Here is a 23,733-nt window from a genome sequence, read left to right on the forward strand (position 1 = left end):
CCCCGCCCAGCTCCGGGAGGTCCGGGCACCTCGGGGTGCCGGCGGAGCGCGGGGCGGACACCCGGGGCGGACACCCGGGGCGCCCGCGCGGGAGGCGCCAGTGCCGGGCAGAGCCCACCGCTCCTCGCCCCCAGCCTACTTCGGGGAGGAAGGCAGGGAGGGGCGGGCTGAGCCCACACCTGGCGAGTCGGGAGACTGCGCGGTGATGCGGCCGCCGCCGTCCTGCCCTCGGCGCGAAGGGAGCCGCTGGCCTTTCTCGCCCTCGGAGCGCGCGGTACCTCGTTTAATTCCCATCCCAACTCTGCGCGATTGACTCCGGTTTTACAGATGGGGAAACTGAGGCCCGGGAAAGCGCCTTCCCCAAAGCCACAGACTAACTCGTGGGAACGCCTTACTGGTAAGTGGGACTCTGGACCCCGTGTTTCCTGAGGCAGACGCGCGCCCCTCCACGTTTTCCCCCCCGCCCTGGCTGGACCCGGAAGCTCAAACGCCAGTAGCCCCGCCACGGGGAGGGCACCGAGACCTTGCGCGCCAAAAAAGTCCCGCAAGTCACAGCCGCGGCTCGCGGCGGGGTCAGCATCCGCGCACAGACGGGGCGGGTGCGCGTGCGAGGATGCCCTGCGTAACGCCCTCCGAGCTCCCGCGCCGCCGTCTCACTTTCCGCGCCCGGACTCGCGCTCAGGGACGCCTCAAACCCGCCACCAGCTCCAGCCACCGTGCGGTGCCCGCTTGTCCTTCCCAAACCCCCTGGACATTAAACGGCGTCACCATCTTCCCTTTCCCTTCCGGAGTTGGGCGCATCAAAGCACTCCCCCCTCCTCCCTCTCACTTACTATTGATAAAAGAAGATCAAACAAAACTACATTCTTTCCTCCAGGAACTACTTTCGAAACTTTCCATATCTGCGAAATGGGGATAGGAATATAAATAAATAAATGATCAGTGCTGTTAGGTGAACAAATACTGGTATCTCCGTTTTACAGAGGAGGAAACTAAACCTTATAGGATCATTGTAATGTCATATTGGATAATTTATAAAGCACTTTCAAAAAAGCCACACAATTCAGCTCGGGTTAGAGCTCTGGTTGCCTGCTGTGCCCGCGGAAGCGCTGTTAAGTGCATGTGGGTATTTCTGTCCTCTGGGCTACATAGGCGCTCTGGCCAAGCACCATCAACTGTGTGTGCGAACCCGGGAAGTAAGGTGACACTTACACTTAACCCAGAGTTTCCAGAAACCCTGTGAGCCGGTTCTTATGTTTTTCATTTCCTTACCATATACTTTACTGTTGCTTATAAAATTAACAGATCCCTTAAAAGTCGGTATCAGGACCGTTTTTTTTTTTAATGTGTGTTTTATCTTTCATTTTTTAAAAAAATTGAAGTATAGTTGATTTACAATGTTGTGTTAGTTTCAGGTGTACAGTAAAGTGATTCAGGTATGCATATACATATATCTAGTCTTTTTCAGATTCTTTTCCATTATGGATTATTACAAGATATTGAATATAGTTCCCTGTGCTATACAGTAAGTCCTTGTTGTTTATCTATTTTATATACAGTAGTGTGTATCTGTTAATCCCAAAGTCCTAATTTATCCCCCCCCCCCCTTTCCCCTTTGGTAACCATAGTTTGTTTTCTAAGTCTGTGAGTCTATTTTTGTTTTGTAAATAAGTTCATTTGTACTATTTTTTAGATCCCACATATAAGTGATATCATGTGATATTTGTCTTTCTCTGACTGACTTCGCTTAGTATGATAATTTCTAGGTCCATCTATGTTGCTGCAAATGGCACTATTTCATTCTTTTTTATGGCTGAGAAGTATTCCACTGTATATTTGCACCACATCTTCTGTCAGTGGACGTTTAGGTTGCTTCCATGTCTTCCTGGCTATTGTAAATAGTGCTGCCATGAACATTGGGGTGCCTGTATCTTTTCAAATGAGAGTTTTCATCTCTTTTGGATATATGCCCAGGAGTGGGATTGCTGGATCATCTGGTAACTCTATTTTTACTTTTTAGAGTAACTTCCATACTCTTGTCCATAGTTTTAAAATGTTTTTTATACTTTCATGCTTATGTATTTAAATTAGTGGGTTTTAAGTAATGTGTAAAACTGATACATGGTGGTGTGTGATTAAGATATATGGTAAAGAATATGAACAGTATGAAATGAAAAGTCAAACTCAATCTTATTCCTTCACCCAAGCCCACTTCCCAAAAACCATCATTAGCAGTGGTGCCTTGTGTATTCTGCCTGAATTATTGTGTGTGGTTAAGCATGTGGACTCTGGAACCAGCTGCAGGAGTTGGACCCCAGCTGAGCGCATCCTCATTGGGCTGTTACTTATCCTCCCCCAGGCTCAATTCTCTCTTCTACACGGTGGGGATAGCAACAGGATCTACACAGTAGGGTCGTTCTGAATCAGAATACACAAAGCACTCGGATGAGACCTGCCATGAGGTGAGTGCTAGGTAGATATTAACCCCTGTTAGTATAGACCTGGTTCATTCTTTTTAATGGTTGCAGAGTAGCCACTGCATGAGTTTACCATCCTTATTTTACTGCTCTCCTATTGATGGACAGTTAACTTTGGATTTTTTGCTATTTAAAAATATTTCTGCCGTAAACATCTTGCGTATAATGTGTAATATCACTGGCATATACATATTTATGATGGTACATGAATGTAACTGTACCTACATACGTATCATTGTACATACACGCGAATACAAATATATCTATACAATAAAATCCTAACATTAAATTGCCGAGTCAAAGGATGTATGCAATTTTTAAGAGAAAATTCTAGAATTGAAAAAGTTTAAATTATTGAAACAATCTCAAAAATGACATAAATTTGGAAGTATGATGCAAAGAAGTCCTCCTTCCAATTTGTAAGTTGCTGACGTGATGTTTAGGTATGTATTTTACAAACAAGGACAAACTTCTACAAAACTTCAATCCAACCATCAAAATCGGTAAATGATATGCTGTTATGTATAATCATGAGAACCCTTTCCAGTTTTGCCAGTTGTCTCAATAATTATCCTTTATTGTGAAGGATCCAGTTCAGAATATCTTGATTTCTTAATTTAGCTATTTACGGGGAGAAGGGAGGGGACAGAGAACAGAGGAGGGGAAAGGTAAGCAGTGGGGCTTGGTGGCTGCTGGCCAGGATCTTGGGCTCGGTTGTTTCTCCTCCTCCTGGTATTCTTGGCTTGCCTGGGCCTTACCTTTGGAGCCCTGGCCCCTTGCTAGCTTCTCAGGGCTCCCAGTGTGCCCCTTGGTGCTACCCTCTGGCTCCCTTTTTTGCCTCTGCCCCTGTATCTGCCCTTCCTCGTTCACTTCCTTCAGGCTGGCTTTCTTTTTTAAGACTGTGTGGTCCAATCCTGTCTCTTACAGATGAGAAAACTGATGCTCAGAGAGGGGGTGGCATACACCCAAGGCCACACAGTGAGTTAGAGATGGCTCACCTCTCCAGCAGCAAGCCTCTCCAGAAGCCATCACGGACCCTCAAGAAGTCGGCTTGGTGGGTGGACACCAGAGGGCAGTAGAGGGCCCCTCCCCACTTCTTGTCTTAAAAGTGGCTGTCAGGAGACCCTGCCTTCTCTGAGATATAGGGGTGGACACAGCAAGGAAGGCAGGATGGCTGTCTCGGCCATGCCATCAGGAAGCTCACCACGGAAGATGGGCCTCAGGGGAGCGCCCTTTAATTTCACTGTTTGGCAGTCCCCCGTCTTCAGGGATAGCTGGACAGGCAAGTCCTGTTCAGGGCTGGGCTGGGACTTCCCTCATCTCTGCTGGTAGAGAGGAGACCCCAAGGGGGAGGAGGCCCCTGGCCCACCAGGGAGCATCCTGCAGCGTCTGGAAGTGCCAGCTTCCCCCGAGGATCAGTGCTGAAAGGCCTGCGGTCCCCTATCCACCGCCCCTCTTGGGTCCTTGATAGAGCTCACCAGCAGGCAGCAGTTAAATCCCTCCTGCCTTCTCCCCTGTCTAAATCCTCTGGGCTGGTTTGCCATTGGGCTAAGCAGGGCGTCTGGATTTTTGAGATGAACGCCCAGGAAGTTGAACACACGTAAAGTACCACCCCCAATCCCAGCCATGTTCAGTAAACTATATTTTACAAGAAAACACATTTAAATGGTACAAATGAACTTATTTACAAAACAGAAATGGAGTCACAGATGTAGAAAGCAAACTTATGGTTACCAGGGGGGAAAAAGGGGTGGGGGAGGGATAAATTGGGAGATTGGGATTGACATATACACACTACGATATATGAAATAGATAACTAATAAGGACCTACCGCATAGCACAGGGAACTCTAGTCAATACTCTGTAATGACTTATATGGGAAAAGAATCTAAAAAAGAGTGGATCTGTGTATACGTAGAACTGATTCACTTTGCTGTACAGCAGAAACTAACACAACGTTGTACATCAACTAGACTCCAGTAAAAATTTTAAAAAAAAGAAAATGCATTTACATCAAATACTGAATGATTTTCTTTCTTTTATACATCTGAAAAACTGAGAAAAATCCCATTTTGGGACGTGTTCTCCTGGCTTTGTGGCTGTTCTCCTGGGCGGGGAATCCTAGGGCCTTTGAGGAGGTGTCACCTGACCCTGCTGCCCGCCCGCTCTTCAGCGCACAGGGCCCCGTGACTGCAGTGGAGCACATACAGTGACCCCTGAGCTGTGTGTCTCGGGGGGTGGGGGGGTTCGGGGGTCAGAACCACGCCCAGGAAAGCGCCTGTCTGCTTGTCTCCCAGCCTCCGCCTGCCTTCCCTCTCGTTTTCCGAGAGCTCCAGCCCTTTTCAGAATGATGTCCCTGCCCCACTCACTTGCACAAGTCCTACTCCTGTCGGGTGTCAGCTCAACTGTCCTCCCCTCAGAAAAGCATTTCCTGCCTGTCCAGCCCTCCCCACTATCAGACTCCCCATTATTCCCGTCACGTTCTTACACAACCATTCTCATGGTTTACCCACCACCTGTGTGAGGTGCTCTGGTAACGTCTTTGCTCCCCTGCTCTAAGGTCCGGCAGCCCCAGGACTGGCATGTTCACTTTGACGTCCCTGCTGCCACACTTGGCCCATGGTTGGTCTCTGATGACTACTTGTTGAATAAATATTGTTCAGTAATCATAGTTAAGTATTCTGATGATGCCCTTGATTTTAACTTTGACTGATGGGCATCTTCCAAACAGAGCTCTGTTCCCACCACCCAGGTGAACTAAGCTCAGGGCACCTTCCGGGGAGAAGTGCCGGTTGAGAAGAGGGCTGGTGGAAAGGTGGGATGCAGGGCTGGGAGAGGGAAGCCTGCTTTCTTCTGGGGCCGTCGTTCCCCTCTTCCTCTCACCCTTCATCAGCCCTTACTGTGTTTTGAGACAGCAGCCCCCAGCTCATCTCAGCCTCTTCCCCTATCTTGGGTTGGTCTGAGCTCATCCTTGCTTTTTCTCCCCAGGAAGGATGTGTCAGAGGGCAAGGAACAGTCCCCTTCTACTCAGAGCTGAACAGAATTCATTTGCCTGTTTCTATCCCATGTTCAGTAGATCAGAAATGTAGGGTTTGAAAACTCATTTTGGCAAGTTGCTTTCCCCCCATCTGAACACATGAGGAATTAGATTTTGATGAGTGCTTAGAAGGAGCCCTAATTAGGCAGAGAGGCCAGCCAAGAAGAGGGAAAAATCTGAAGAATGAAGCCCTTGACTCTAAAGCCATCAGACCACTCAGGCTTTCAGGGTTTTGGAAGCTTCAGATGATGTGAGACATGAGCCAATGAGCACTTGTCTTTCCCTAAAGTAGCTTAATTAGGAGCTTTCATTATGAAGGGTTCAGGAATTGAGCAGAAATGGTTCATACTGAAGGGAAAGAACTTAGGCAATAAAGTTTTATGCTCTATTCTCAGAAGACCCTCTTCTGGAAATCTCAGTTGTGTTTATGAAGGGAAGGAGCATGAAGGGAACTGGTCCTCACTGAAGACCTACTGGGTGCCTGTGAGCATTGTCTGGTTGCCTGACTTATATAATATCAATTGTATTGTGTGCCTGAGCTGTACAGTATTAGTTGAGTTGGGTGCCTGACCTGTACAGTATCAATTGTGTTGGGTGCCTGAGCTGTACAGTATTAGCTGAGTTGGGTGCCTGACGTGTACAGTATCAATTGTGTTGGGTGCTTGACCTCTACAGTATCAATTGTGTTGGGTGCCTGAGCTGTACAGTATCATTTGAGTTAGGTGCCTGACCTATGCAGTAGCAGTTGAACTGGGTGCCTGACATATACAGTATCAATTGGGTTGTGCAGGTCAGGAAGCTAAGACACTAGCCCAGGGTCACTCAGTTAGAGAGGTGAGATCAGATTCAAATCCCGGTCTGAGAGTCTCAAAGCCTAGACTTTCACCTTGCCCTGTGGCTCTCACCACAGCAAGAGTGACCAGCTCAGTTGATGTTGGCATAACCAGAGGTAGAAAAGCTGTGAAGAGCAGACCTAGAAACTGAAACCCAGAGCCCTTCTGGTGGTTACTTGCTGGGACACATGAGGGGAAGTGGCTAGGTTAGCCCCTGAGAGCATCCTGCCCTCCATCATGGGGTGGTCACCTCCACCTCTGGGTCCCCAAATCATGGTTGCTAAATCAGGCATTACAGTGACAATTCTTTCCACCCCTCCTTCACTTCCGTAATTCACAGAATGACCTGATTTCAGTTTTAACAGTGTACGTTGCACTTCACATTAAACTCTCATACAAAAGTTCTGGAACATTTGCAGTGTTGCTGATGACCTTCCCCATCGTGAAATCTGTCACAAGATCTCTCACTTGAGCTGCTGCCACCCTCACCCTCTCTGTCTGATGTCAGTACAGGCTCGGGAGTCAGTGCCAACTGGAAACCAGCCCAGAACCAGGAGTGGGATTCCAACAGTACCTCACCCACTGCTTCCCCACCCCGTGGCCAGGTCCCAAAGCTCATGGCCAACCAAGAAATGTATGCCACCCCATCCTTAGCCCACAGATCCTCCCCTCACCCTTCCCGTAACCCCATATTCACCCCCATTTTCGCGTTAACGGTCCTGTTTCCCACACCCTCGCCACCACCTGAACCCCACACCCAGTTGCAGTTTCCAGCTTCCTGACCCCAGGAATCCAAACGGGCTTGCTTGTTTCCTGGAGCACAAGCTATGCCTTCAATTCAGGGTGGAAACTTTATGTCAAACTGTGCTTTCGTGCCTTCACTTTTTCTCCTCCACCCGCCCACAGTTCACCTTCCAAACTGGCTGAAGTTCTACCAGCTCAGGAGGCCGAGCTAGGTCGCTGGTTTTGCAATTAGCTTTGTAAGTGTGTAAGGTTCTGGAGATACCAGATTAGAATTTTCATTTTTAAAGACCAGGTGAGGGAGGGGTGTCCCAGGGTGTGTGATCAGCTAGTTCACAATTCTCTGATCAGTTGATGGTGAGGTAACAGGGTGGTGTCACAGGGCTTAACATTATCAATCCTTAGGTGCCAGTAGGTCTGGAGGCTACATGCTCATGGTCATCTAGTAGTTAATTTCTTCCATTTGGTGGGGGTTTTAGCATCTGTAAAACAACTCCGGAAAAGTGCATCAGATACTATTACCTATGTACCTCAGAGAGACGCTACAGCAGAGGGTATGGGGGTGGGGGGTGGTCTGTCCTGGGAAGACAACATAGGGTCCTGCTCGGTTATAAAGCCATGTGTCTCCTTGCCCTCCACCCAGTGGCATAAGGAGACCTAGGCCAGTCGTTCCAGGTTCACCCAGTGAGGGCAGGTGGCCCAGGGCAGTGCCTTCTGGCCCCAGAGATGACACGAGCAGGGACTGAGAAGAGCCCCAGCAGCACGGGAAGAGTGAAGCAGCCCTGCGTGACATGGCGAGGGCTCAGGACACAAAACTATTGGCAGACAGTCAATCTCTGAACTCCTTGTTATGGGGAAATGAAGCCATGAATGTAGACCAGAACCTACACCTCAGCTAAACAGGTGACTGTTGCTAAAATAGAAGATTTTATTAGGATTGAGTTTCCTACCATAATAGCCAAAATGTCTAGGGTGTAATACAAAATCACTGTTGCTACCAAGAACCAGGAAAACCACTGGATGAGAAAAGACAGTGAACCGAGGCCAGTACTTAGATGAATCAGATGTCGGACTTACCTGACAGGGATTTTACTTCATTTTTTTAAAGATTTATTTTTATTTATTTATTTATTTGGCTGTGCCGTGCGGCATGTGGGATCTTAGTTCCCCGACCAGGGGTTGAACCTGCAGTGGAAGTGTGGAGTCTTAACCACTGGACCGCAAGGGAAGTCCCCCTGACAAGGATTTTAAAGCAGCTGTCATATATCAATGTCAATGCTTCAAACTCAATGTCGGAAAGGCCTCAATTGGGCTTCCCTGGTGGTGCAGTGGTTGAGAATCTGCCTGCCAATGCAGGGGACACGGGTTCGAGCCCTGGTCTGGGAGGATCCCACGTGCCGCGGAGCAACTGGGCCCGTGAGCCACAACTACTGAGCCTGCGCGTCTGGAGCCTGTGCTCCGCAACAAGAGAGGCCGCGATAGTGAGAGGCCCGCGCACCGCGATGAAGAGTGGCCCCCGCTTGCCCCGACTAGAGAAAGCCCTCGCACAGAAACGAAGACCCAACACAGCCAAAAATAAATAAATAAATAAATTAAAAAAAAAAAAAGGCCTCAATAATCAATTAGAAGTCGTGGATTTATAAAACATTATTACTTAGAATTAGGAGACCAGGATGTCACCCACTCGCCGTGTGATCTTGGGGAAGATTTTCAACCTTACTGAGCCTTGATTTCTCTGTCTACAAGGTGGAAGTAATATGTTTGACCTGGCAGGTGAGATGAATCTTACAACAGCATGCTGGCAACACTGTTGGTGCCCACTCGACAGCCACGTTCCTTCTGTGCTCGCAGCACCCTGCTCCCATGGGGAGAAGAGATGCCCCTAGCTGACAGTGCACAGCTCTCCAGCCTCCCTTGCAGCTGGGATGGACCACAGGACACACTTCTGGACGATGGAGGTATGGGGGTAGAGGTTCCTGGAGAGAGCGTGCCTTCCAGAACAAAGCAGGAAAGCCTCACTCAGGGAAAGCCCTGTGTGTCTTATCCTTTCACTTTCTTTCTGCCTGGAACTTGGATGTGAGGTCTGGAGCTGCAGCAGGTATCTGGCAACCAGGAGGAGACAGGCAAGGGTAGAAAGCCTACCTGCTAAGGCTCCTGGGGTGGAAAGACGCGCCTGGAGTCCTGAGCTGAGCTGTGCTCCTGGCAGGCAGTCAATCTCTGAACTCCTTGTTATGGGGAAAAACGAACACCTACGTATCGAGGCCACTGCCATTTGGGTTTTCTGAGCTTATGGCAGAAAGCACTCCTGATTTAATGAAGAAGGTGAGGAAGAGAGTGTTAGTGGCAGTTTATTCAGTGCCAGGTACTGTTCTGAAGGATGACAGTCACCTTTAACCCTCACAGCTACCCGGGGAGGTTGGGGCCAGTCCTGTCCGCATTTCAGGGAGGGCTGAGTAGGGGTGTGGGTGCCTGTCCAAGATGCAGGGTAAGGAGGAGGAGGGGCAGGAACGCATATACCCCACCTTCCTTGTGCTGGCTCAATAAACATTAGTGGTTAATATTTTCTTTGTCGTCGTTAAGGTTACATTAGAGGATTATTCGTGTGTTTGTGTGAGAACCCTTAGGAGGGTCAATGCTTATCGCCCTGAAACTTCCTCTCGCCCTTCCTCTCTTTCTGCCCCTCTTCCTGCATCCTGACCTTCTGCCATGTGGGTAGCACGTGGTGCACAACCTCCTGTCCTAAAGGAGCTGGCAGGGCCAAGGTCAGCCTGCTAAGGCTACTGAGGCTGGCCTGGGCTCCTGCCCCGCGAGGCCTGTTTTCCCACCGTTAACACGGGGACGCCTTGCTGCGCTCAGACAGCACAAGAAGCCTTTGAGCGTAGTGCTGGGCGGCGGGCGGGAGGGGGGGTCCCCGTGCAGCAGGATTTCTGCGGTGTGAATGAGGTCACATCTCACCCTCACCAGCGGGACTCCCTCCCCATCCCACGCCACCCTCCCCCCTTAGTCCACCCACCGCCTCCATCTGGGCCTGGCTGGGGCCTCAAAGGCTTTCCATCTGTGGCCAAAGAGCTTAACTCAAACGCATAATTAAAGACAGGGACGCGGTTTCGGCTGGAGGGTGAGCGCCACACAAGCATGCCGGCGCCCTGCCCGCCCTCGCATGTCTGTCCCCTGGGGTGGCGCCCGTGGGAGTCCGTCCGCCCGCACCCAGGAGGAGCCAGTTGACAGCAGGGAAGCCCAAAGCTCTCCAGTGCCTCCGGCAACCCTCAGGGACACCCTCTCCGGTGGACTTACTTCCCCTGGGGACGAGGGGTCCGCACCTCCCACCCTTTGACTAGGGGAACCTCAGCAAAACCTTGCAGTTGTGGCGCATCAGCGGCGACTAGGACCTCCAAGCCCAGAACACGGGATGTACTACTCCCTCCCCACAGTGTGATGCAAAACAAACCCGGACAGGCCAGAGCGAAGTTCTGGCGATCCAGCACTGGCCACCACCCCCCATCTGCCGCCAAGAGTTTTTATCCACAGTAGTTACTTGAATATTTTTTTCAGTTTGGTTTTGTTTTTAATATCGAATTTAAGAAAAATCTCATCTCTTGGGGCACCTGCCTGGATTGTTGGTGGCCCAGGCCCCCGTGTGCCGGGATCCTGGGGAAATCACCTCCCAGTGGGCTGTCATTCGGGACCTGCAGGGACCTGCACCGGCGGCATATCACATCACTTCCCCCTCTGCTCCGGGTCCAGCTAGGAGAGTCCTGGGCCCTCCCGGGGTGGGGATGGCGCCAGTGCCGGGATTCCCCTCCATCCCACATACGGGGTCAGGAACCCTGGCCTGGTGCCCATCACAGCCCCTGGACCTCGAGGCCGTCAGAGGCCTCCAGGGACCCACCCATGGCTGCCCGGGCCTCTCCAGGGCTGCCCCCTCTCTCTCCAGCCCCAACTAGCAGTTCCTGCTAGGAAGTTGCTCCCAGCAACTCCCCTTCTGGCTGGAACCACCAGAGGAGGCCGGGCCCCCGCCTCCCCACAGGGCAGACCCGAGGGGGGCATCACTTCAGGCCACAGCTGTGGGGCAGGGGGCAGCAGGTGGGTGGGCCGGGCGGGCTGGGTGGGAGAAGGGGCCAGGAATTACTTCTAACTCTCAGGAGGCAGACGGGTGGGACCTGGGTCGACCATTTCCCAGGAACCAGTGGGAAACCGTCTGCCTCTGTTGGTGGCTCAGTCGTGTCACGGGTTCTGTGGTTTCTGGCGCGGGGCCGGCCGCTCTGGCTGTGGGAACGTGCGTCCCGGCTTCCAGGCGACTGAGTCAGGGCTCTGTGGAGACACTGGGAAGGCTTCTTCTCATTGTTCACGCCCAGCATCCACTGCCGACGGGGGCTTCCCTGGAGGGTGGGTGCCCTCCGTGGTTGTCACTCTGTGGAATTCTCCGCGATGTTCCGAGGCCTGGGCAGCTCCGGGACCTCTGCACCACCCCCCGCCCCCCACCCGACCTGGGCTTCGCTCCAACTGCCCTGTCTCGTGCCCATTCTCTTAGCCTGGTCTTGTGGGGGCTCCAGGCCGTGCACCCCACAGGCCTCCCCGAGTGCCTTCTCCCTGCAGGGTCTGGAAAGGAGACGGCCAGAAGAGTTGCTGCCCAGGGACCCCTGGCAGAGGTGTGGGCAGAGTTAAGGGAACCAGCACAGGAGACTGACTTGGCCCTGGAGCTGGTCACAGCGGAGGCCACAGTGGAGGCCGTTGCCACCTTAGGTCTTAAGGGGCAGGTGAGGGCGTGGCTTCTGGAACGTGGAGTGTGGAGCTGTGAAGGGCCGTGTCACCAGCGCTGCGGGATACGGCACAGCCAGGGCCACTGCAGGCAGGGAGGGGAGAAGGACCATGCTCTCCAGGCCTGGCTGGCGCCCCTCGTTGGCTGAGCCCACTGGGAAGCCAGGAGCAGGGGTAGAGTTGATGCAGGCCGTAGAGGTCAGTGTCCGGGACCCAGAGCAGGGTGGGGAGGGGGAGGAGGGGAGGGGGAGTCCGAGGGGCACAGAGGCCCCATGTAGGATGACCGCACATGTCCCTGGGCTTCCAAGTTCCCAGCAGCCCTTTCTGCCCCAGGCTCCCTGGGGTCCCTAAGAAGCAGCAGCTGGTGAGGTGAGAGGCTGCTGACCCCCTCCCAGGCCTCCTGACCCTCTGGCCCCAGGAGCCCCCGCGGCAGGCAACATGGGAGGAGCCTCCGGGGAGGACAAAGCCTTCCCGTCCCTCTGCCTCTCAAGCCCTGGCCTGATTTCGTCCCCAGCGGTAGGCCACGTGCCCACAGTGGTGTCTGCAGAGAGCTGGCACTCGGCAAGTATTTGTGGATTGAAAGCATAAGTGGGTCCTGGGCCCCTCCCTGCTGCTCATTCTCAAAGAAAGGCCACCCCTGCAGGAGTGGGGCAGGCAACCCCGGGCTCCCTGGGGGCCGGGGTACAGCGCCTAGGGTGGTCCCCAGGGCCCTGTGAGTGGGGCACTGCCCTGGGCCTCTGTGCCCGGGGCCCAGCTGACAGTCACCTGCTCCCGCTGCACGTAAAGTGACAACCACGTGACGCTAATCGTGGCTCCCAGATACTGAGCCCTTAGGCCATGCGCAGCCCTGCGCTAAGTGTCACTCATACGACCTCACTCCGTCCCTACGGCACTCCTGTGGGGTAAACACTGCTGAAAACATTCCTATTTTATGGATCAGGAGACTGAGATTCAGGGTGGTTGAACGTCAGTTGAGCGACTTTCCGAAGGTCCTGGATGGTGCGGGTTTGGCCGGGGTTCCTTCTCAGGTCTGTGCCTTTTTGCCAGGAGGCTTCCCCCAGAAGGCCACCTGGGCCACTGGCGCCCCTGTGCTGGTCCCCGGGGAAACTGACAGTGGAGGCCAAACTCTGCTGACCCCCAGTCTGGTGACTGTTGGCCCAGCCTTTGGGCGGGGGTCAGGCACTAGCACACACCCCTTCCACGTCTCCATCACCTTTCCCTTCCAGACCCTCCTCTGACCCCTCACCATAGACCTGGCCCAGGCCCCTGGCATCCCGGCCTGGGATGTTCCCCCTAGAGATCCCCAGTGCTGTTCTTATCTCCAGCCAAATGCCCCACCTCTCTGCAGAGGGAGCTTCTAGCATGCACACCCCTCCCCGCTTGGCTTCCGTGGTCTCCTCAGGCCCTTTGTCCCCAGCTGCATGACCTGGCACCCTCGGGCTCCGGGAGCTGAGCCCACACCTCCTTCTCGCCCCCTGCCCACCCGTGAGGTCTCCCCTGGCATCTCTCCCATGGCTCCCTTGGCCTTGGAGTGTAACAGGCTGCCCGCCCTCCAGGAGCTCAGGACTGAGGGCAGTGGCCACAGGTCTGTACCTTCTGGAAGCTCCCCCGGGAGCCAAGGAAAGAACCCCTCAGGCCAGCTGGGCCTAGACTCCCTGGTCCACTGCTGGTTCCCGCTGCCCTCTGATGCCCTCTACTGTCCAGAGTAGGTAACTACAGCCGACCCTGCCGGCCCAGGAGACACAAGATCCCCAGGCCTTAGTCCCAGCCCCACAGCAGACCTCTGTCTGCTAAGCATGTCCATCTGCCCTGACCTGGAGCCCATGGCGAGACCCCGCAGCCCTCCCTACCCCCACCGCAAGCAGCTTGGGGGGGCTGTAAGGCGGCCCCATCTCATCTCCATTAGCGTCTGAGGGACCTATAATCACAGACTCCTGAGCAGACCTAGTGGCGTGCTTCAGTGCTTTAACGCTCGCATTCTTCTGCTAAATGGCTTGCCACGTCTTGAGGTGTCTGGTTTCAACTTGATGGTCTTTGGCATCTTAGAACGTCTATGCCTGATTTCACAGGCCGAATGACGTCAGCCATCTGGATGGTAAAGTCTGCAACGGTCCTGCCAAAACGTCTGTTGTGTAAAATCCGGAATGGATGTCCGCAGGCCGGGAAGCCCTCCTGCCGCGGGAGCTTCCCAAGTCTGGTGGCCGTAGCCCACCGGGTACGTCTGTGTGTCCCTGCGCACGAGGAGTTCGGAGCCCGATAGGGCAGCCGGCAGCTCTGTCCCCAGCGGGTGCACCCCACCCCCACCCACTCTCAGACAAGGGTGCTTGGAAGCTGAGCAGGAGCTGGTTGGTTGAGAGGAGCTCAGCCTCTCCTCATGGTTCTTTTCCTTGCATCTTGTGAGTGTTGATCAAAGCTAAGGGCTCCCTGCTTCTGGCCCTTCTAAAGGGTTCCATCACTGTCTCAGCTGTGTTGAGTTAAAGAGGCATCCCTAGTATGAACAGTTTCTTCCTCCTTCCCTCCCTCCCCCCCCTCCCCCTCCTTCCTTTCTTCCTTCTTTCCTTTCTATTTACTACTTGTATTAGTCTTCTTGGGCTGCTATAACAAAACACCACAGACTGGGTGGCTTAAACAATACAAATGAATTTTCTCCCAGTTTTGGAGGATAGAAGTCCAGGATCAAGCTTCCCACCAATTTGGTTTCTAGGGAGAACTTTCTTCCTGGCTTGCAGATGGCTGCCTTCCCACTATGCTATGTCCTTATGTGGTCTTTCCTCTGTGTGGTTGTGTAGAGAGAGAGAGAGAGAGAGAGAGAGAGAGAGAGATCTGTGCTCGCTCTTCCTGTTCTTATAAAGACACCAATCCTGTCGGATCTGGACCCCACCCTTACGACTTCATTAAACTTTCTATACCTCCTTATAAGCCCTGTCTCCAAATACAGTCGCATGGGGCTTAGGGCTCAACAGATGAATTTTGAAGGGATGCAAACATTCAGTCTACAACACTATTCATTTTTATGAGAATAAAACACAGCATTCAAATAATTGCCCCCCTCTGGAAGCCTCTAGATAAAAATGCCAAAGCTGCAGTTACTGTTGGCTGAGACGGACAGCTTCGTCATGTGAGAGTCTGAATGTTAGGGAGTGGTTGGTCTACAAGAATGGAGACCCACAGTGAAGACAGTGTGGTGCCAATGCAAATACAGGCCAAGGGCAACCAGCTCAAAGCAACCCTGGGCCCCGCTCTCAGTTTGTGTCCCCCAGAAGCAGACCCTGAGCACATCTGATGCAAATAATTTATTTTTGGAGGTCATTCCAGGCAAGAGGGGAATTAAGGCAGGGAATTGAGGTCAAAGAGTGTATTATCAAGTCAGTTACACCACGGGCGACTGGAGCCGTGCCTGCTGGGAGACGGGGTGTGAGGGGAGCATATGCCTCAGAAGTATCACATCCTGGGTTGAGGATTCTGAGATTTCATCCACCAACTCCCTGCCCATCACTGATGGAGACTCTTACCCTCGGGAAAGATGCTTTAGGCACAGAGCTTTGCGGTTACCGGTAAATCGCTTCCGGTCACAGCACCGGGTACAGATATGTGTGGCACTGAAAACACCCCTCTGCTATAATTTCTCCATGTGCCCTGTGACCCCAGAGTTTGTCCAGCCCCGCAGTGGGGCCTCCACTGAAACTTCCTGCCCTGTGCCCAGATCTCCGGTGCCCTGTGGCTACAGCCCTACCCTCAACCCCACCCACCTGTGCAGGGTGGGAACCCTGCTGAGCCTTTTCTATCCCTTCCCCCTGCCCAAGGGTTAAGCCCCACCCCTTTTTCTCTAGTGGTGGCCGGGCTCAGGGCTACATATGCTACTTTCCCGACCCTCACTGTGCCCTAACTCTGGCAGGATCTTCAAAGGATGTGAGGAAAGTTAAATATAAATTTAGTTCAAATTACTTTGTTTTCTTGAAGAAAGAATGAATTATGATGTTAGTGTCACTATAGAGCTATAGCAATTAAGACTGTATGCTATTGGCAAAGGGATAGACACATAGATCAATGGCTCAAAATGGAGAACCGGAAATAGATCCACACAAATATGTTCAACTGATATATTTTTCCCCTTTTATTTTCTTTTCTTTTTAAAATTTTATTGGACTATAGTTGATTTACAATGTTGTGTTAGTTTCAGGTGTACAGCATAGTGATGCATTTATACATATACATGTATCTATTCTTTTTCATATTTTTTTCCCATAACAGGTTATTACAGAATATTGAGTAGAGTTCCCTGTGCTGTACAGTAGGTCCTTGTTGGTTATCTGTTTTATATATAGTGGCGTGTGTATGTTAAGCCCAAGCTCCTAGTTTATCCCTCCCCGCCGAATTTCCCCTTTGTCACCATAAGTTTGTTTTCGAAATCTGTGAGTCGGTTTATGTTTTGTAAATAAGTTCATTTATACCACTGTTTAAGAAATTAGATTCCACATATGAGTGATATCAAGATAGGATATTTGTCTTTCTCTGTCTGACTTACTTCACTCAGTATGACCATCTCCAGGCCCATCCACGTTGCTGCACATGGCATTATTTCCTTCTTTTTTATGGCTGAGTTATACTCCTTTGTATACAGGTACCACATCTTCTTTGTCCATTCCTCTGTCAATGGACATTTGGGTTGCTTCTATGTCTTCAACTGGTATTTGACAAAGATGCAAGAGCACCCATCCAGGAGGGACAGCCTTTTCAACAAAGGGTGTGAGAGCAAGTGGACATCCAAGGGCAAAGAAATGAGCCTCAGCCCAAATCTCACACATTTTACAAAAATCAGCTCCACGTGGATCACAGACTTAAATGTAAAGTATAAAACCAATAAACTTTTAGGGGGAAAAAAAAGAAAATACTTTAGATCAAGGGCTAGGTGAAGAGTTAGTTGTTTGACTTCACACCAAAAACACTGTCCATAACAGGAAAAAAAAATGGAGAAACTGGAGTGTGTCAAAACTAAAGACTCTTGCTCTGTGAAAAATTCTGTTAAGAGGATGAAAAGAAACGTTATACACTGGGAGAACATATTTGCAAACCATACGTTCAACAAAGGATTAGTACCTAGGGTATACAAAGAACTCTTAAAACTCAACAGTAAAAAATCCCCCAAACAATCCAATTAGAAAATGGGCAAAAGAAATGAACAGACATTTCACCAAAGAGGATTCACAGATGGCAAATAAGCGCATGAAAAGATATTCACCCTCAACTGTCATTAGGCAAATGCGAACAAAAACCACAATGAGGTATGACTACCCATCTATAAGAGTGGCTAAAGCAAAAAATAGTGATAACACCAAACGCTGGAGAGAATGAAGGGAAACTGGATCATTTATACTTGCTGGTAGAAATGTAAGATGGTACAGCCCCTCTAGAAAAGAGTATGGCAGTTTCCTACAAAACTGAACATGCCCTTACCCTATGGTCCTGCAATTGCACGATTGGGCATCAATTCCAGAAATTTGAGAACGTATGCTCATGCAAAAACCTGTATACAAATGTTCTTAGAAGCTTTACCTGTGTTAGCCCTAAACTGGGAACAACTCAGTGTCCTGCAATGTGTGAAAGGTTAAACAACTTTAAACTGTGGTGCATCTATAGCTTGAAATACTTCTCAGCAATAAACGGAACAGACTATTGGTACATGCCACCACTTGGATTGTGATTTATGGGAATTATGGTGCATGAAAAAAGTCAATCTCCAAGGGTCACAAATTGCGTGGTAACATTTAAGTAGCCTTCTTGACATGACAAATTTATAGAGGAGGAGAAAAGTTGAGTCATTGCCAGGGGCTAGAGAGGGGGGAGAGAGGGAGGTGGCCATGGGAGTGGAAGGCATCCTTGTGATGGAGCTGGTCTGTATCTTCACTGTGGTGCTGGCTACGAGGATCTGCAAGTGTGATGAGATTGCACAGAACTAAACACACGCACCCACGCACGCACACACACCAGTGCACATAAAACCGATAAAATCTGAATAAGGTCAATGAATTGTATGAAGGTCAACTTCTTGGTTGTGATACTGTGCTACCGTTATGCAAAATGTTGTCATGGATGGAAACTAGGTAAAGGGCATTTTGGGTCTCTCTGTGTTACTTCTTACAACTACATGTGAATCTACAGTGATCTCAAAGTAAAAAGTTAGAAAGTGTGAATGAGTTAAAAGAGATACGAAAACTTGTACACAATGTCCAGAGCATAATTGCCCACAACGGGGAAGAATGCAAATATCTGTTAACAGGTGAACGGGTAAGCCAGGTGGGGTCCTTTGTGCAGCGGAATGCTAACGACTCCTCAATAAAAAGTGACAAACTGATGATAACACAGCAGCTTGAGTGGCTGTCATAGACACGCTGAGCGCGAGAAGCCAGACACAAGAGGACGTGGAATATGGGCCCATTTACACGAAGCTCTGCAGGAGACGAATCTAATTTCGTTCAGGTAAGAAGTTGTCTGGAGCTGAGGGTGGGGGCTGACTAAGAAGGGGCACAAGGGGTCCTTTTGGGGTGATGGAAATGTTCTCTGCCCTCATTAAGGTAGTGGCTACGTGGTTGCATGCATTTGTTGAAACTCATCAAAATATGTACTTAACGTACCTAGGTGTGCACATTCATCAGAAATCATCCCTTCATCTGTCAATGGATATTTAGGTGGCTTCCGCGTCCTGGGTATTGTAAATAGTGCTGCTATGAACATTGGGGTGCATGTGTCTTTTCGGATTATAGTTTTCTCCAGATGTATGCCCAGGAGTGGGATTGATGGATCAGACGGTAGCTCTATTTTCAGTTTTTTAAGGAACCTCCATACTGTTCTCCACAGTGGGCACCAGTTAACATTCCCACCAACAGTGTAGGAGGGTTCCCTTTTCTCCACACCCTCTCCAGCATTCACCTGTAAAGGAAAAGAATGGAAAAATTGTATATATATATATGTATGTATAACTGAATCACTATGCTGTACACCTGAAACTAACATGACATTGTAAATCAACTAAACTTCAATAAAAAATAAATACATAGTCACAGAACTTCAGTTTTTGTTCCCCTTTCATGTAAAATATATAATTGAAAACGAGGATTTTCTTCTATTTCTGGGTAACTTCACTAGAAATGTTTCTCTCACACTATCTAATTACATATTAATAGAAAGAAAAAAAATCATTGAAATATCCATTTGAAATGAGTGCATTTGGGTGTAAATTATATCTGCTTGAAAAGGCTAGGCTTCCCTAAATCTGAGCAGGAGCTTTTTAGCTCAGCAGTAGAGCTGGTTACAAACGTCAGTTTTAGAGCATAGTTTCCCATGTTCCAATTGACAGCTGGATGAGATTTCTCTCTTAAAATATTTCTCTGCATTCTGTAGATAATTTAACTCATTCCAGCTGGGCCCTAACCCTCCCGTTCCCTGTGGCTCATGTGATTAATCGTCTGTTTAAAAGTGTCTGTGGAGAAGAGATTTTTGGCTCTGGGGCTACACCACATCAGTTTCTTGGGGTGGGGCCCCCATTCTTTCTCATATGGGGTTCCCTCAGGGTGAAATCAAGATGTAATTGAGACAAGTTTTTACAAAAGAGTAGCTTGCTGTTGCCAATATGGAGGTGAGCCACTAAGATTTCCCTTTAAGAAAGAACTTGCTGGAAAGCTGGAGAGAGTTTGCTGGCAGCCTGGGTTTTCAGCACCTTGAGGATCCATTCTGGTGCGTGAGCCTAGGCTGCTCCTCGTGGGCAGCTCTGGACAAGCTCCGGGCACAGTGAGGGGTCAGAGCCTGGCCATTTCTACCCAGCGCAGGACGCTCGCAGGGCTGGCTGGTGCGTCCCAGCAGAGCACTGCAGTACGAGCTCTCCCAGCCCTGTCCCCCTTCTCCCTCCCCGCTGGTGTCCCAGGACCACCTGCATCACCTGCTCCCTCGCCTCTTCCTTTCCCAGGCATCGTCCACCACAGGTGTCTTGCACTCTACCTCTGCCATGGCCAGTGCCTCCCGAAGACTGGAAGTCACGTACTTGCCAACCTCTTGTTTCAGCCAGAATCCAACCAAGACCACAGAATCCACGCCGGTTATTTCAGAGAGAGGACACAGTGCAGGGAAGTGTTTCCACAGGTGGCAGAAAGAGGTAAGGAGCAGAATACAGAATAATAAGACAATCAAGACATTAGCAAGAGGAGGAAGTCACCCACCCCTCTCGGTCCAGAGGGATAATGGGAGGAGGAGGAAGTGTTGCTGGAGCCCAGGATCCGGGGCCACCCGGTGGACACTGGCTTCATTTCAGGCATGGCATGTAGGAGCTGGGGTCCCAGAGGGATGGGCTGGAGGATCCTTTGTAGTCAGGTTGGGGGGCACCTAGAATGGAAAGGGAAAGAGAGACAGTGAGAGAGAAAGTAAGAGAAAGAGAAGTAGAAATACCCTGACTCGCCCCCTACCTGTCCTCTTCCACCAGTGTCTGCCCCTGTCTAAACCCACCCAAAAGCTGGAAGACAATAGGGAGTCCTATCAGGATATGAATCTGAAAGAAAACAGGCAAATGACCAGGACATCTTTCCAAACCTCATCCATGCTAATTTACTGGAAGCCGCATCATGAATTTACGTAGGTGGGTAGGTGGAGGGCTGGATGTATGGATTGCTGTGTGATAAAGCAAATATCGTGATATGTTGACAGCAGAATCTGAGTGGAGGAGATCTGGATATTCACTATAAGGGGCTTTCAACTTTGCTGTATGATTGAATATTTTCGTAATAAAATATTATAGAAGAAATTCCCTCTCTAAGTGAAATTTCCACCTTTCAGTGGGGAGAGGCAGGTTCGTTTCTGGTATAACCACGTCTCCCTGGAGGACAGTTACACAGCCCTTTCTTTCGCTTTGCTGAGAAAACAGTGAGGGACAGTGTAACCCGCCCCCCAGTCGGCAGCATTCGGGTTTCTCTTCCATCTCGGTGGGGCTCAAAGTGTGGGCCCACGAGCACGCTTCAGTCTATGATACGTTCTGTGTGGCTCACCCATTGTTTTACAACTTTTGAGTTAGCTACTCACATTGAAAAATCTGAAAAATTACCATAAAAATCTAGCAGGTCCAACTTTTCTTTGCAAACAGAAGATCTGACCACACTGGGCCTGCGTTTCTCCATAGCAACCGTTGAATGGAGTCGAGCCAGTTGGATGGTGCCCCCTCCGGTTTGCCCCTGTCGTCTCGCACCTGGCCCACTTTACTCACTTAGATTTCCTGTCTTGTCCCCGAAAACAGTTGCATTTAGGACCCTGGGTTCATTAAGACGTGTCTATTTATAATGTGCATGCTACGACCATCCCTCTAAGGCCACATTCCTTCGGCTGCATGAATCCACAAAGCCCCTTTGTGACTTGCCGTATCCACGTGCCACCTCTGTTTGCTCACGACTTTGAAATGGATTCTTTTAAAGTCAAGTCCTAGTTTTCACATTTGCTAAGTAGTAATCCTGTAAAACCAAGAGTTTGGTGTACTCTGCAGTTTTATTTCTAACACAAGATAAAGCATGCTTGTACCTGAAACCTTGGAGGTCATCTCTCACACTCCAGTGGCACACGCTTCTTACTCCAAGAACGCTCATTTGTTGATGCTAAGGCAGATTGCCCGAAGGACCCACCCCACCTCATTAACTTGGTCGTCTCTCTCCCCAGCAGCGCCTTTCACGCTGGGTTACACGTTAACCATCCTAGGCTGTCCTGCGAGCCCGGGCTGCCTTTCACGTGCATCTGAAACTCCAAGTACATAGAATAGTCTCTCAAGTCCTCCTCTCTCCGAGAGCTGCCTGGCTCTTGCCCTTCCTGAGTCCTGCTTCTTCGGTGCGTCTTGGGATTTCAGGACAGTCCCCGTTGGCTTAAGTTCACTCAAGGTCATCCAGGAGATCCATAACCAGTTCAAACTGTAAGTTCTTCATCAGGGATGGGGTGTGGTGAGAGATGGGATCACGCTAGAGGGAGAGACGGGTTTGCAATGCCACACTGAGGCTCTGTCCTATCCTGTGACTATGAATGATTTCCCCTCTCCGTTAACCCGGTAACTTGTAGAAATTGTTCTGTTAATCCCGACATAGTTGGAAATAGGCATAACAACATTGTTGACTGAAAAAAACGCGCAACCTAAGAAAGTTTAGAATTATGTTCTATTCGGCAGACTTGCTGAGGGCTTCAGCCCAGAAGGCAGCCTCTCCGATGCCCTGAGGGACGGCTCTGAAGAGGCAAGGGAGGAACCAGGATACACAGGAGTTTTTGCAACCAAGACCAGGTAGCCGGAACATCAGAAGATTACCGTTAAAGAAAAACCAAGCATCTCAAGTTCATGGATTTAGTGCTTTTCTAGATGTGGGAAGATGCAGGAGTCTGGGCTCATCGAAATCATTCCTTTGATTTGCACCTCAGCTCTCTAGGGCCAGTATCCTGCTTTATCCATCCTGAATCCACTCAGGGTGCACAGTTGGGGGTGGCTCCAGTGGCCGCTGGCTTCATGGCCTCAGCATCCTTTGTTTACTGATAACGGAAGTCGGCATTTTTTGTCCACAGCATGCACAGCGAGAGCACCGCCCACATTTACTGAGTGCTTACCACGAGCCGGCACACGCACCGTCTAATTCAACGGTCACACGAGCGCTGCAAGGGAGCTACCATGACTTTGGCCACTTTACAGGTGAGGAAAGTGACATTCAGAGAGGTTAAGTGTGTGACTAAGGCCCCACAGCTGGTAAGCGATGGAGTCAGCCCTCGAATCCAGGTTCGTTCAACGCCAGGTCCACACTCTGGACGACTTGCTGTTCGCGGGCATTTGTTGCTGGTTCATTTCCTGTTCTTCTGGTGAGTTAACCCCAGTCCCTTCCACCTTCACTTTATAGGTCAAGTGGTTTTGTTGCTCTTGGATTTCTCTCCGGTTTCCCCACCTTTGCGCTCACACGGTGCCCTGAATTGGGTGCAGTGTTGTGAAAAGGCCACACAAATCAACTCGCCCCATGAGGCCAATTTTCCTCCCGCAGTGGTGCTGTGTGTTCTCCTCCTGAACTAGGTGGGAACCAGCAGCGTCATCCAGAAAGCGTCCGCCCCCGAGAGGGATGAATTCCCCTCTATCCCAGCCAGCACCACAGAATGCTCTGGAAAGAAGACCAGAGGTTGGTGTCCTAATATTACTCAGCCCTTGTTGTCTGTGGCTGAGTAATGCCCACCCAGTCTTAGAGCCAGTGGCAGGGGTGGTCTGTGCCTGGCGTGGTCTCCACACCCAGCCAGGAGCGAGCAAGAGGCTGCGGGTGAGGAGGGGCCCACGCTATCCTCCAGCAGAGGCCGTCGCTGTACTAGGGAGCGGGGGTCTCGGCATAGGCCCACCAACGCGGGGAACCATCCTTTAAAGGGGATGGATGATGGGGCAGAGATGGAATAGTCATCCGCTCCTGCACATTTCTACATCTCCCTCGTGGTCAAGTTGGGAGTCATAGGATTAGTTCTGGCCAATGGAAAGTGCCGTGTCACTTCTGAGCAGAGGCATTTAAAAGTCACTGTACTTCCTTCAGGGCTCTCTCTCTCTTTTCTCCTGCCATGATGCCTTTGGAGACCACACATTGCAAATGATGTTAGTGACAAGATGGGAATGAGCCACCCACCTGCTGAGGGCTGTGGCTTGAGTGAGTGTGGTACTCAGTCTTCAGAGACGGCCCCGATGAACCACACTTCCTAGTCTTCACACCTGCTTTAGTCTTTTCGAGCTGCTATAATACCATAGATTGGGTGGCTGATAAACCACAGATATTTCTTACAGTTCTGGAGGCTGGGAAATCCAAGATCAAGGTGCTGACAGATTTGGTATCTGGTTAGAGCTTCCTGGTTCATAGATGGCTGT

The 23,733-nt window shown here is 50.4% G+C and overlaps 1 long non-coding RNA gene across 3 annotated transcripts; it reads left to right on the top strand.

Annotated features, from left to right (window-relative positions):
- Positions 1 to 32: 32 nt before the first annotated feature.
- LOC137765032 (uncharacterized) lies at positions 33 to 23,151 on the top strand. 3 transcript variants are annotated; one of them, XR_011074109.1, is made up of 6 exons: positions 33 to 397; positions 19,807 to 19,992; positions 20,317 to 20,469; positions 21,534 to 21,780; positions 22,030 to 22,140; positions 22,416 to 23,151. It is a non-coding gene; the product is annotated as an uncharacterized lncRNA (long non-coding RNA). The 3 variants fall into 3 exon arrangements; XR_011074110.1 differs by having other exon boundaries at positions 21,537 to 21,780; XR_011074111.1 differs by lacking the exon at positions 33 to 397 and adding an exon at positions 18,107 to 18,323.
- The last annotated feature ends 582 nt before the right edge of the window (positions 23,152 to 23,733 follow it).

Source organism: Eschrichtius robustus, chromosome 5, assembly GCF_028021215.1.
Source record: "Eschrichtius robustus isolate mEscRob2 chromosome 5, mEscRob2.pri, whole genome shotgun sequence".
NCBI classification, from domain to species: domain Eukaryota; kingdom Metazoa; phylum Chordata; class Mammalia; order Artiodactyla; family Eschrichtiidae; genus Eschrichtius; species Eschrichtius robustus.